Below are 14,034 nucleotides of genomic sequence, written 5' to 3'. Positions count from 1 at the left end.
CTCCTAGGGGCAGACAGAAACGTGGTAACTACTGCCGTACCTCACCTGGAGTAAATCGGTCTGTCAGAGGTGTCCAGTGGAAGAGATAACTACATTTTGGGATAAGTCAAGACGATTTTCTTTAATACGGACACTTCCTTCACTTCCATCCATGTTTTATTAATAATGCACAGCTACAAGGTTCCGACCTATGCAAATGAACAATGTACATAAATAGGGCGGCTGTCTATCCCAGGTGGTGGAGGGGCAGTGGATGTTTATTATTATTTCCTCAAATGCGGAGGCCCCCTGGAGAGGGAGGCGGTCAAAGGGAGCTGAACTCTCCAGGGAACAATTAAGGTCGTGGGGAAGGGCCACGTTTGGGGCGCGGTGGGTGCCAGAAAGTGCAACAATGGAGACAGGAGCATTTCGAAAGCCAGGAGAGTCTGCCAGGCTTAGCCAGCACCCTAGCCCCGGCATGCTGGTTCCAGAAGGCTGCAAAAGCCCCGAGCCGCAAGGCGTGGAACTCCAGGGTCCCGTCCCGGCGCTGGGCCGCAAACGCCGCCTCGGCCTCCACAGCCTGTGTCCGCTGTCTCCCCGCTCCTGAGTGGCTAGAGGGCCGGGATTAACCTTTCACCGCCGCGCTCTGTCCAATCACAGGCTCCCTCTCATGCCGCCGCGGGGCGAGCGGAGCGTGGGGGCGCGGAGGGGCGGCGCGGGCGCCGGTGGGATTCTCCAAGCGGCTGTGCGCCGTTGCCGCGGGCCGTGCGCGGGCTGCGGGCCAGCCGGGCGCTGCGCAGTCTCCGCAGGCACCGGCAGGAGGGGTCGAGGCGGAGGCGCGGCGCGGCGCGGCGCAGGCTGCTCCAGGCCCAGGTGAATGGAGTAACCTGACAGCGGGGACGAGGCGACGGCGAGCGGCAGGAAATGGCGGCGGCGGCGGCGGCGCCGGGCGGCACTGGGAGGCCTGGGCTGTGACGCGCGCGCCGGAGCGGGGTCTGATGGTTCTCGAAGGCCCGCGGCGCCCCGTGCTGCAGGTGAGGCGGGCTCCCTTGGAGTCGCTTTGTGTCCCGGGCGGGGAGCTGCTCTGTCCGGCCGCGCTCCCGCGTCTGCCCCGAGGCCTGCGTGCCGGCCCTGGGCCCGATCGCGCGTTGGGGCCTGGCCGGCGCTGCCAGATGGCGCGGCCTTGCCGGGCCTCGTTGTCCCCGGGCAGTGCCGCGCGGCCTGCGGATCGGGCGTCTGCGGGTCCGGGCTGTGCCCCGGGGCCCCGATCCTGGCGCCTGCCCCCAAATCAGCCTTTGGAGAGAGTTTCTGCGGCCGCGTTGGCGTGGGCGGGGTATTCGGCCGCCTTCCCACCCCAAGTCGAGCCGGGTCCTCGCGGCTCACCCCCCGGCCCCAGGAGTATAGGGTTTTTGACAGGTCCAGCTGCACGCCAAAGTGGTGCGGAGCTAGCCAAGGTGGAAACGGGTGCCCGGCGACTCGGAAGCATCCGGGGGCCCTGCTCTGATGTTGGGGTCGCTGCGCGGGGGGCGGGAGGGGACGAAGCCGGGGCTCCCGTGCTGGCAGGAGAGCGCGAGTCTCCAGTCCCTCCCAGGAACGATTGTGTGTTTATTGGCTGGTGACCAGATCTGTACCCCAGGGGGCGGGTGGCCGAGGCCATCTTTTTGCCCCTCCTCTCAGATGTTTTTGTGCTGAAATGCCTGGACCCTGCCAAGGAAACTTTCTTAACGGGTTTTTGATTTTGGAGAAATCAGTATATGTTTTCAGTTAGCGTATCAGATTTATGTAGATTGTGTGGAAAAGCTGAGCTGCCCCGATGGCTTTGCCTGCAGGACAGATTTCGCAAACCACTTAATGTATCCTTAGTATCCTGAAGATTTGCAAAAACCTAGAGATGCGTGGGGAGTCCTGACTGTCTAGTGTTCAGTCAGTGCTTTTGTGAAGAGAGTTGTGGTTAAAGGCGTACGTTACTGATGTGCACGATAAGCCTAAGTATTCTTACTACTTTCAGGTTTTAAAAAGCATTCATCTGGTTAGAGCATCACTTAGAAGTCTATGCTTCTGTCTTTGAATATTCTGAATCTTTGCAATCCTGATTGTCAGTTGTCTTCGTGGTACTTGCTTTCAAGGGCATCAGGCTCAGTCAATGGAAAAGGGCTCAAGTTAGGAGTTAAGTAACTTCGAAAATATTGTTTAAAATGTACTTTAAAAAGTTTAAATTGAAAATGTATTGGTAAACATTAAATTTTCCAAATAAAAATACCCATCCTAACTAAAAGCTCAAATAACTTATTAAAAGATGGATTCTGGATGAGCCTCCTAGCAAATAGTAATTTTTAATATTATTAATATCTAATTAGGCTCCGGAGTGTTCAGTTTATTTTGCTGTGTTTTCTTTAAAGCTAGCTGTGGCACGTGTATGCTATATGTAATATATGTTATATACATACACTTATATACATATGTAATTATTTCAGAACATATTTTGTACAACTCTGTAGATTCAAAACACTATTAAAGATTGTTTTTAGTATGGTCACTATAAACATTGATCACAGTAACATAGATTTATAAATTTAGTCATGGCACCAAAATGTTTTAAGAAAAGATGAGTTAGTCAATTTTGAGGAGAAAAGATCTTTTCCTGCAGTTATTTTAGTAAGTGCTTGCTTTACTTTTTATGTTACCGTCTCATCATGAAAGGTGAAGTTCTGACTACTGTGTTATGCCTGTGTCTGAGTTGTTAGAGCTGGGTGGTTTTGCTATTGCTGGGCTTTATCGTCTTGGTTTTAGAAGACATTTTATTATGATGTGGCTCATTATTCTTATTTGATAGTGATTTTGTGGTGTTATATAATGGATATTACAGTACTTGTGATGCTGCCTTCTAGGGAGGATGACTTTTGTGGCATTGAGATATTTTATTCTCTGCCCATCTGACATGTGATTTGCTTGTTTCATTTGAGAAAGTCAGTATTTCATAGACATTCTCTCACTTGTGACCTTAACGTTGTTTCCACTTGTGGCAAAGGAGATAAGGGAAACATTTTATTGAGTGCCCCCCTATTATGTTCTAAGATGTTTCAGGTTCTTTTACAGGCATTCTCATTCAGTCCTCACTGTGACCCTGAGACAAACTCAATATTGTCCTTATTTTACAGGCAAGGAAACTAAGACTCTGATTATAACCCTGAGTTATGAATCTAGAAGTGGCAGCAGAGCCAGGATTGAATCATGGTTTGATTTCAGAGTCCTTGCATTCATGTTCTTTACATTGCATTGCATTGCTGTTCCAAGTGGATTGTAGGAGCAAAGTCTGCATAACGCATAGTAAGTCCTCAGTAAATTCTTGTGGAATAAATGAAGCTCTGTCTAACCTTAAATGTTCAGGTGACCTCTGGTTATCTGAGTATTTCACATTTTTTTTTTTCCGGGTGGTAAAATATACATAACATTTATCATTTTGACCATTTTTAAGTGTACAATTAAGGGGCATTAAGTACATTCACATTGTTTTGCAGTAGTTACCACTATCCATCTTCATAATTGTTCATTTTCCCCAACTGAAACTCTGTCCATTAAACACTAACTCCCCATTCCACCCTACCCCCACCGCTAGGCACCCACCATTCTACTTTACATCTCTATGGATTTGACTACACTAGGAACCTCATATAAGTGGAATCATACAATGTTTGTTCTGTGTCTGGCTTATTTCACCTAGCATAGTGTCTTCAGGGTTTCTCCCTGTTGTAGATGTGGTAGAATTTCCTTCCTTTTTAAGGGAAAGGTATTCCATTGTATTTATACACCACATTTTCTTTTATCCATCCGCCGATGGCCATTTATTTGGGTTGCTTCTGTCTTTTGGCTACTGTGAATAATGCTACCGTGAACATAAGTATATCCATTTGAGTCTCACCTTTCCCTTCTATTGGGTATATACCCAGAAATGGTTAGATTGTTTTTTGATCAGCAAAACACTAGACTCGGGATTTATTGTAATATGAGTTTTCTCAGGGTTCTTCTAAACAGTGGTAATTTTCTACAAACAGTTCCTCTGTGTCGATAAAGGATCATAATCTTCTTGAAGCCCAGGATTTACTCATTTTTATGGTCTTGGTTCCTATCACAGTATCTGGCAAGTGGGTATTCAAGTAACTAAATTCATTCAGTTGATCAATATGGAGTGATGTGCTTTGTTGAATGCCAGAGGAAGATATTGATAATGCCTGTGTTCAAGTTGTGTAAATAGAAAGTTGGAACCAAGAGATTCCTTTTGTTTACCTTGTGCTGTGCTTTTTGGACATTTAGCTCATCCTGAACGCTCAGTGGTTGCATATGTGTTACACTACTCTTATTCACAGGTTTCTTTTCAATATTTTGTTATGCACTTATGACTTGCCAAAGTAGATTGTAATCTTCTGAGGCAGCATTATTTCCTTGGTATTCTACCTCCTTTTCCTGTGGGGCTTGGACCTTTTAGTTCTTAATTTCTAATTCTTTGATGTTAACCAAATCGTTTGCATGATAAAGCTGGTTTTCAGTTCTTGCTAATTTCTGCTGAAGAGACTTTAGTATTAGTACATTGTATGCAGAGACAACCATGATTTAATAATTTATAATCTGTCTACTTTGGGAAAGGGTTTGAAATGGTCTTATAATAATAGAAAGGTATTCAAGAGGACTATGAAAATAATGGTAAAGGTTGGTTGGGGGTGGAGTGTGGAGGGAGAGAATTAGTTGAGAAGCTTAGGACAGGGATAACTCAGTGCCTGCGTGTAACTAAAGTTGGCATTGATTAATGACAGGAAGTATACCAATTAGGAGAAGCAGATATTTCTCATGTATGAAGGATAATTAATCATTTGGATTCTTAAGTAAAATAACATTAACAATTTATGGAGAAAATGTTTTACATTTTACAAACGATAAAGGTACATTTTTCACATGCCATTTTAGAGAAACTGGATAAAAGCCTAAGGTATAAAAGAAAAGCTGTGGTAATATAGGTGTACACCATTCCAGTGATTTGATTCATTAGAGTTTAGTTAATTTGCCTCTCAGGTGGTATCCTTCAAATGTCGCTTGTCTCATTCAGGCTTTTGACAGATGCCAAATAACAATCCATTCACGAATGAGCTCTCTTCTGGACATTCAGGATTTTCCAAATAGTGATTCTCTGCCAGTCTTTAGGAATGTGTGTTGGTCTGAAAAGTAGGACTGCGTGTAAGGTGGTGTGAACTCAATAAATGAATGAACGCAGAGAGAAAAGCATTATTTTTGAGGCATATCTTATGAAATTGAAATTTTCAGTCATGTAAGAAGGCCTTTGTTAAAATAAATTCTGAGTACAAAATGGCTTTCTCATCTAAAATTACCAATGAATTGTTGGTATTCCTTTAACATATAGTTACTGTATTACACATTTTAAATAAGTGACTAAGAAGATGCCCCAAAACATTGTCTGAGGATGTCAGTAGGGCTGTAACTAGAAATAAGACATGACAGGCTTAAATTTGGCCGTAGGGTTTTGATTTTTGAGATATTAAAATGCTCTTGGGTGTGTTAAGGTTTATAGACTAGTAAGGATTAAGTTTTTCATGCTACCAGACATAGTGCCGGTCATATAGGAGGCACTCAGATTTGTTGAGTGAATAAAGTAGTTTATACTACTTTTTGAAGTGTTCAGAAGCTAACAGAGTTGTATGGAGAATAATATTGCTTACATATTAAGGCTTTTAAAAAGATCATTACTATTTTGATTTTGGATAAGTTATGTTGGTTGGTCCTTCTCCATTTGTGAGGTGTGTATGATTATGTGCGTAGAAACATTGCAGACTGAGGAAAGTGTTAAGAATCATGGAAGGAAATTGCTGTAAAAATTGGGAGTTTTACTGGTATTGCAGACTTTCTAATTGTTGAAGCAGGCTAACCTGATTGTTGTGATAGTCCTTTCTTGAAGTGACAGCTCAATGTATGCAATAAAGTAGGGATTTTTTAAAACACATTTGAAAAATCCTTTTTGAGGTTTAGAAAATAAGGGCAATTAACCATTTTCAGAATTAAAAGAAATACTGTACTTATAAAACTTGAATAATGAGAGAAGGATCTCCATTTACAAACCGATCTTTGAAATAATATAGGAAGGTTCTTTGATTAAGAAGTTAGATCAGTAACCCTATTCAAAGGGAAGAAGGAGGGCAGTAGACATAGTGAATCATCTGAGATATTTTGAGATTCCAGGATTTCTGCTTTCCCTCTTTTAGTAACAGCCTGGGGAACAAGATTAATGGGATGACCCTGCAGCCTCTCTGCCTCTTATGCATCCTGCTGCACAGCCATCACTTGTGGGTGGCACCGATTCTTGGTATTGTTGAGCTTTTTACACTTTGCAAATTTAAATATTAATATTTTATTGTAGCATTGTAGGGATGCTTAAGAGCACGTGTTTGGTGTCAGAGAGACTAGAGTTCAAATCCTGATGCTTCCACTTTGTAGCTGAGGAACCCTGGGCCCAGGGCAACCTCTCTGAGTCACAGCCTCCTTATCTGTAAACTGTCATCATAATAGTGTGTACCTTTTGAGGTTTCGAAGAAGAAAGGAGTCTCCTAACACATTGACTGCCATGTGAACTGTATTTAACTCATGCTAGTTTTGAGCCCAGGGCCTCGTGAAGCATACATAACTCACACGTCTTCTCACCCTGGGAGCTGCACAGTGGGCAGGCAACTCACGCTGCCATGCTGTAGCATGCATGTTACGTGATGGGTGGCCCATGGGCAGAACCCTGCAGTTGCTTGGTGAAAATCTTACTTGTTGGTGTTCTTATTATTACAATTAATATTGTCAATTTAATTGCATGTAACTCAAGCACAGAAAACAATAAAAAATAACAAATTTTTCATTAAATTAGAAAGGATCATTTTTTTTTCTACGCTTTTATTCTATTTTTGTGATAAAACACTGTGACTCTGAGGAAAAAATTTTTTCCTAGTGTGGCAGTGGGTTAAACTCTCAGCCCAGTTCTGGCACCTAACAAGCATTTGATAAAATTTAGATGAAATTATTTTTCCTTTAAATATGTACTCTAGAAAAAACTTTGCTATATTCTTAATGTGATTAGATTATATTGTGATTTTTCCCCCAAAATTATTAATGTTGAAATATATATCTGGTTTTATAATGGAAAATGAAAAGGAAAAGAGAGCTTGAGGCCAGCACGTCACAGACAAGTTTTCTATGAGGAGTATCCATACTGGTTTAGCTGTCTTAGTGGGGTCTCTATAACAGTGAAAGCAAGGGTAATAGTGCCTTAAATATCTTTCAGCTTTCCTTAAATAACCCATTATTTATCTGTTATCCTTGAAACTATACTTCAAACCAGCATAAGCTTTTTACATATGTCATGTCTTTGGTATATGTAGACTAATGGTTCTTACTTTTTGGAGACTACTGATTTGATGAAAGATATGAATCTTATCCCCAGAAAAATACACATGTACATACTCGTAATTTTACAAAAGATTATAGGAAGTATAGGGACCCCTCCAGAATCCCATGTAAAGGTGCTTGATTTAGGCTGTGTCTACACATGCAAAGACAAGCACTGTAATAGGTTAGTTTAGGAACAATACAATTCCAGATAACTGACGCAGACATGATTATGGAACTGAATGAACAGTATAAAACAGAAGAAATCTGTGTTCTAGTTTGGCTTTACTTCTCACTAGTGATTAAAGGCCAATCGCTCTCGACTTTCTAGATGTAGTTTTAATTTTCTCACTAGTAAAATGAGAACTTTTCCTCAGAAAATTTACTGAGTCTCCAAGATATTTTATAGTCAGTGATCTTTGAAATACCCACATAATTTAGAGACGTCTCCACTTCAAACTGAGACTATGAGACATGGAAAGGAGAGACTGCATTAAGGTTTTTCCCTAATGACCATAGGAAAGGAGATGATGGAATTGTAAGATGTTCTGAGCAGGAGATATAAGACCAAAAACCTTGGGAAATAAGGCTTGAAAACTAAAGTCAGGTTCTGCCTAGACTGGATGGCGTTGAGTCTTTTCACCTTCTATCCCCACATCTAGTACAGCTTAGTAAACATGTTTTAATGAATGAGAATCTGACAGAAACTCTTTGAGGTTTTGGCTCTGATCTATGTAGAGAAGAGCAAGTAACCCATTGAGAGGCCTCTGGCACGGTCAGTGAGGAAAGAAGTGTCTGATGGGCATCTTCGTATTTTAATTTTAAAAGTTTATTATATTTTGCATGTAACTCTGTACTAAGAGTACCTATTTTTTTTTTTTTCAGGCTCATGTATATAGTACAGCTAGCTAAACATTAAAAAAGAAAAAAAACCCAATTTCTAAATCTTTATATATACCTGTTAACATATAGTAAACTCAACTAATTTATTAATCATAGACCAAACATAATTTTGAGTGTTTTACGGACAGTAAAGAATTGTGTCGATTAAAAATACTAATATGTGAACAAATAACAGAACAATCTAAATTAGCATTTAAATGCAGGATGTAAGTGAAAATTAACATTCAACTGGAGTTAAAGCAAGCTGAAATTTCTTAATGCTATTAGTATCTTAAGAGGAGTAATTCTTTATTGCTTATGTAATATATGGACTTTAATTTCCATCTCTTCTTCAATAAAATATGTGAAATAAAGCATTGTCAAACATTGCTTTCCTTTTGGGATATGTTTATAAAAAAAGTTTTTGTGGACATATAACACATTTCTGAAGGAGAATATTATTTTTACAGAGACTATAGTGCTAAGTCTTTGTAAACCTCTAGCTTTTTTGTTGCTGAACATTAGATGTCCAGGAATTTTTTTTTTTTTTTCCTTAATGTATGAGTTGAGTCCATACTTTGGCCAAGAGTGTGGAGACAAATAATTTTCTTAAATCCTTTTTAGCATAGTTTAGTATCTTGGACGTTAAAAAAAAGAAATATATATATACATATATATATATAGTGTGTGTATATATTCATATATAATAGATATAAAATAATTACAATAAACTATATAAATAAAATGTGTAATATATAAAATATGTACAGCACACTTAGACACACATTTGAAATCTGTGTCTTGTCTAAGCAGTAAATGCTCTGGCAAATGTTTACCTGTGTTGTTTATATTGTTTGAAGAAAAAGTTACATAGTACGTTATAATTTCTGTAGTATAACCTTACCTAGTTTATTTCATTTTTTGTGAGATCCCTTTATGTTACTAATCTCTCTTAAGGTAGCACTTTTCATTTCACTAGAGAAATAAGTCATTCTATAGATTCAATCCAGGATTGTACATCGCATTTAGCTGTCATATCTCTTTACACTTTTAATCTGAAAGAGTTTTTCAGCTTTTGTCTTTTGTGATACTGACATTTTGGAAGATTACATGTCAGTTGTTTTGGAAAATGAACCTCAGATTTGGTTTTTATGTATACTATGATTGGATTCAGGTTTTACAGTTTTAGCAGGAAAACTACATGAGGTATATATCAGTTTGTCCCAGTATTGATTATTTTTTAAAGAGAGTCTCTGTCTCCCACCCAGGCTGGAGTACAGTGTCGTGATCATGGCTCACTGCAACCTGGAATTCCTAGGCTCAAGTGATCTTCCCACCTCAGCCTCCCAAGTAGCTGGGACTACAGGCGCACACCATTATGCCTGGCTAATTTTTTTCATTTTTTTAGAGACAAGGTCTCTCTGTGTTGACCAGCTGTTCTCTGACTCCTGGACTCGAGATCCTCCCACCTCAGCCTCCCATGGTGCTGGGGTTACAGGCTCTAGCTCTCCTGCTTGCCCTAATATTGAGGATCTTAACTTTGTTGTTGGGGTTAAGTTGGTATCTGTCAGGTTTTCAGGTTTTTCCACTGTGTAAAAATACCAATTTTCATTTATAATTAGTCGGTATCTGTGCAGATATACTTTCAGACTACATAAATATTCTTCTATAATCTTCATCCAGTGGTTTCAGCATCCATGAATGATTCTTGCTTCAGTTACTAATGTGGTGGTTAAAAATGGTGACTGTTCTGTCATTCCTTCTACGTTTATTGGTTGACATTGAATAGAGTTTTACCTGAATTTTAAAACTAACAAAATACAATTTCTAAAATGAAAAAGTTGATAAATATTATCTGAGTCTTTGGGTTTTCCCAGTTAAACCTGTAACTTTTTTCTTTTTCTTTTTTTTTTTTCTTTTTTAGACTAATCAAGTGCACTAGTGAGAAGGGGGGAAAGTAGTGGAACAAGGGGTTCAATCTGTAACTGACTGTGAACAATCAAGTGAAATAACTCACTACCTTCGAACCAGCCTACACCTGTAACTTTTAAGAACTTTAAATTGTTTCTGAAACATTTTCAAGGTTAGTTTCCATTAATGTAGAAGAGAATTTTGTAGTGATTCGCAGTCATCTGAGAAGGACTAGGATGGGAATAGGTATAGTTGGATGATAGCAAAATTATCTTTATACAAACTGATGCCTCTAGCTCTGACAATTTCTAGTGAGCCCACAATTATTCTTTGGAGCTTGGGGTGCCAAGGATGGGATCGTTAAGTTTTTAAAATAATATGAGTTGTTTAATGTATTTTATTTTATTTTATTTTTTTTTAAGACAGAGTCTCACTCTGTTGCCCAGGCTAGAGTGAGTGCCATGGCGTCAGCCTAGCTCACAGCAACCTCAAACTCCTGGGCTTAAGCAATCTTCCTGCCTCAGCCTTCCGAGTAGCTGGGACTACAGGCATGCGCCACCATGCCCGGCTAATTTTTTTGTATACATATTTTAGTTGTCCATATAATTTCTTTCTATTTTTAGTAGAGACGGGGTCTCACTCTTGCTCAGGCTGGTCTCGAACTCCTGACCTTGAGCGATCCACCCGCCTCGGCCTCCCAGAGTGCTAGGATTACAGGCGTGAGCCACCGCGCCCGGCCTAATGTATTTTATTAATTTTTTTTTTTTGGTAGAGATGAGGGTCTCATTATGTTGCTCAGGCTGGTCTTGAAATCCTGGCCTCAAGCCATCATTCTACCTCAGCGTCCTGTCGAAAAGGTCTAACTTGAAGAACTGGATGCTGTGATACATGCCTGTAATCCCAGCTTTGTGGGAGGCTGAGGCTGGAGGATCACTTGAGGCCAGGAGTTGGAGCCTAGTCTGGAGTTTTATATTTGACCTACAAAAAGCTGTTTTTGACTCAATAGATGTTAATTTAAGGTTAGATCAATAAGGCTTATTCTCAACTTAGAATTAATTGATGAAAATGTAGTTATGAATATTTCTTCACCTACATTCCAGACTACCTGGTCATTATGAATTTACAATAAGTTGAAAAACAAATTAAATCACAAACTATGATATATAATGTGAATATGAATGTAAGTAAAGTTTGAAGTTATCTTTTCTTTCAAAGGTCTTTTGAGGGAAATGGCAATAACAGCTAATATGGGGCAGTAATGTAACTAAGTCCTGATTTGGGTGGTGTAGACAGCCCATGTGTGCTGAATGAAAGGGAAGCCAAGTGGTAGGGGCTTTTAGGGAAAGCTTAGGGGTGGGGTGTGTGAGAGCTAGGGGCCAGGAGCAGAAGCACATCTCTTGGTACACACTTGGTTTGGTGTATAGGGAAGGCAGATAACATGAACTGTTGCACAGAAGCTCTGATGTGGTGCTTTAACCCCTGCCTGGAACTTTTAATATGTTTGCTTTCCTGTCTCAACATTTATTAAAACATCCATCTTACTCAGCAGTCTCTTAGGTTCAATTTTGTCTGTGGATTGATCTCTCTTTGGTATTTAAATATTCATGTTATATGGTCTTAAAATAGCTTGTTGTATAAAAAACTGTGGCTCCTTTTTCCTCATGGATGTTCTTACTTGATGTAAAAGATAGGCAGAAGATAGTCATGAATTGAATAAAATTTTCACATGTTGCACAGTGCTGAGAGTCAAGTATTAATACATGTCTGTAGACCCAGCTATTCAGGAGGCTGAGGCGGCAGGGTTGCTTGAGCCCAGGAGTTCGAGGCTGCAGTGCCCTATGATGGTGCCTGTGAATAGCCACTGCACTCTAGCCTGGACAGCACAGTGAGACTCTGTCTCAAAAAGCATAAAGTACAGAAACTTGGAATCAAATATTAACCTTAAAACTCACCTTGAAAGCTAGTGGTATATTAAATATTTATGTCTCTTGAAACAAAACTACAGGGTAAATGTCATTATAGGCAACTTGAAGGGGATGGTTGGGTATCTGTGTTATTTTGATGTGTTGGAATGTCTTCTGTCTGAGAAGTACTCCAAGTAAGTGGACCATTGGCTGGCAGCCTAGAGATACTTTTTATGTGGAGATTTTGGTAGGTGGAATTTGGTAAAATGGTATTTGACTTGTGTTCAACTTCAATGTTGGACAAATCTAATTTTAGGCATGATTATATTGAAATATAAACATAATACATTTATGTTACAGATTTAGAGAAACCCAGAAATTTGTTTGGTTCATAGAGTAGTGCATGAAATGGAGACTAATAAATTTGTGGTTTAAATTATAGATACTGTGATATCATAAAATATATATTTGGTCTTCTACCTCTTTTCTGGGTATGTAACTCCTAAAATCTTCAGAATCTCCAAAGTGGTATCTTTTTGTATGCTAATGTGACTGATAGCTGACAGCTATCAGGTAGCTTCAGGATGGGGGATGATCATTGGAAAGACCAAGGCAGGATTGGAAGGTTTCCATGCCCCCACCCCCATCCTCTGGTGGGGCAGTGAGGGGCTGAAGGTAAGTTGAATCACTAAGGTCAATGGCATAATCAATCATTACCTATGTAATGAAGCCTCTATAAAAACCCAAAAGGTCAGGGTCTGAGAGCTCCAGGTAGCTGAACATGTGGGTGTTCTTACAGCATGGCTCGTCCAGAAAGGACATGGACCCAGGCATGGAAGCTCCACACCCCTCCCCCTGTACCTTGCCCTGTGCATATCTTCATCTGTATCCTTTGTAATATCCCTTATAATAAACTGGTAAACATAAGTAAATGTTTCCCTGAGTTCTGTGAGCTGCTTTAGGAAATTAATCGAACAGGAGGAGAGGATTATGGGAAACCCAATTTAGAAGCACAGGCAGAATAATCTAGGGCTTGTAATTGGCATTGAAATGGAGGACAGTCTTGGACTGAGCCCACAATCTGTGGGATCTGATGCTACCTCTAGGCAGGTAGTACTGGAATTGAATTAGAAGATATCCACCAGCTGGTGTCTGCTGCAAAATTGATTGCTTGCTGTTGGTGTAGAGAAATCGCCACGTTTGGTCACAGAAGTCTTGTGTGTTGTATGAGAGCAGAGGAAAAAGAGTTCATTTTTTTTCCCCCACTCATATACCTGGGTAAATTTTACCACATTTAGTGGCTTAAGAGGGGAGGAGATTTTTATTACTTAATTTGTGTCTTCATACAATTATCCTCAGTGTAAAAGTTTTCCAGTTCTAGAAGGAATACATGTTCAAGTTACAGGGAATTTTAAAAGGCAGAAACATTTGAAAGAAAAAGAAATTACTCATTGTAGTAATCCCATCATCAATTTTTGGGTGAATTTTCTTTCTTCCCTCCTTCCTCCTTCCTCACTCTTCCGTTGTTATCCTTTGCTTAGTTTTTAACTAAGACATGATCATGGTTTTATTATAAATAAGAATGTTCTGCTTTTTTCATTTAATACCATAACAAAGCATTTTTGTTCATTATAAACTGCCGTCATTTTAAATGGCTGAATTGAATTGCGTCATGTAAAATGAACCATGGTTTACCAAACCATCCCCTCATTCATTGTTAGACGTGGAGGGGGAATTTCTTTGCTATCATAAATGGTAATGGTGAAGGGATCATTTCTGTATGAAGTTTTTTTGTTTGTGGTATTACTGTAAGCTAAATTAATGTGCAGGGATTTTTAAATTAATAACGACAGATATGACAAAAGTAAAAATGTAAACATTTCTCTTATGTTTTCTTTTTCTTTTAGCGGTCTAAATTTATCAGTGT

At 39.9% G+C, this 14,034-nt stretch overlaps 1 protein-coding gene across 1 annotated transcript in view; it reads left to right on the top strand.

Annotated features, from left to right (window-relative positions):
- Positions 1 to 689: 689 nt before the first annotated feature.
- The window catches only part of DICER1 (dicer 1, ribonuclease III), a 71,833-nt gene continuing 58,488 nt past the window's right edge, over positions 690 to 14,034 (top strand). The window contains 1 exon segment of the mRNA XM_069489388.1: positions 690 to 1,013. The gene's annotated coding sequence lies outside the window, so the exon portion shown is untranslated.

This window comes from Eulemur rufifrons, chromosome 2, assembly GCF_041146395.1.
Source record: "Eulemur rufifrons isolate Redbay chromosome 2, OSU_ERuf_1, whole genome shotgun sequence".
Lineage (NCBI taxonomy): Eukaryota > Metazoa > Chordata > Mammalia > Primates > Lemuridae > Eulemur > Eulemur rufifrons.
Note: the sequence above shows the minus strand (reverse complement) of the source record. Positions and strands in the feature narration are given on the sequence as shown.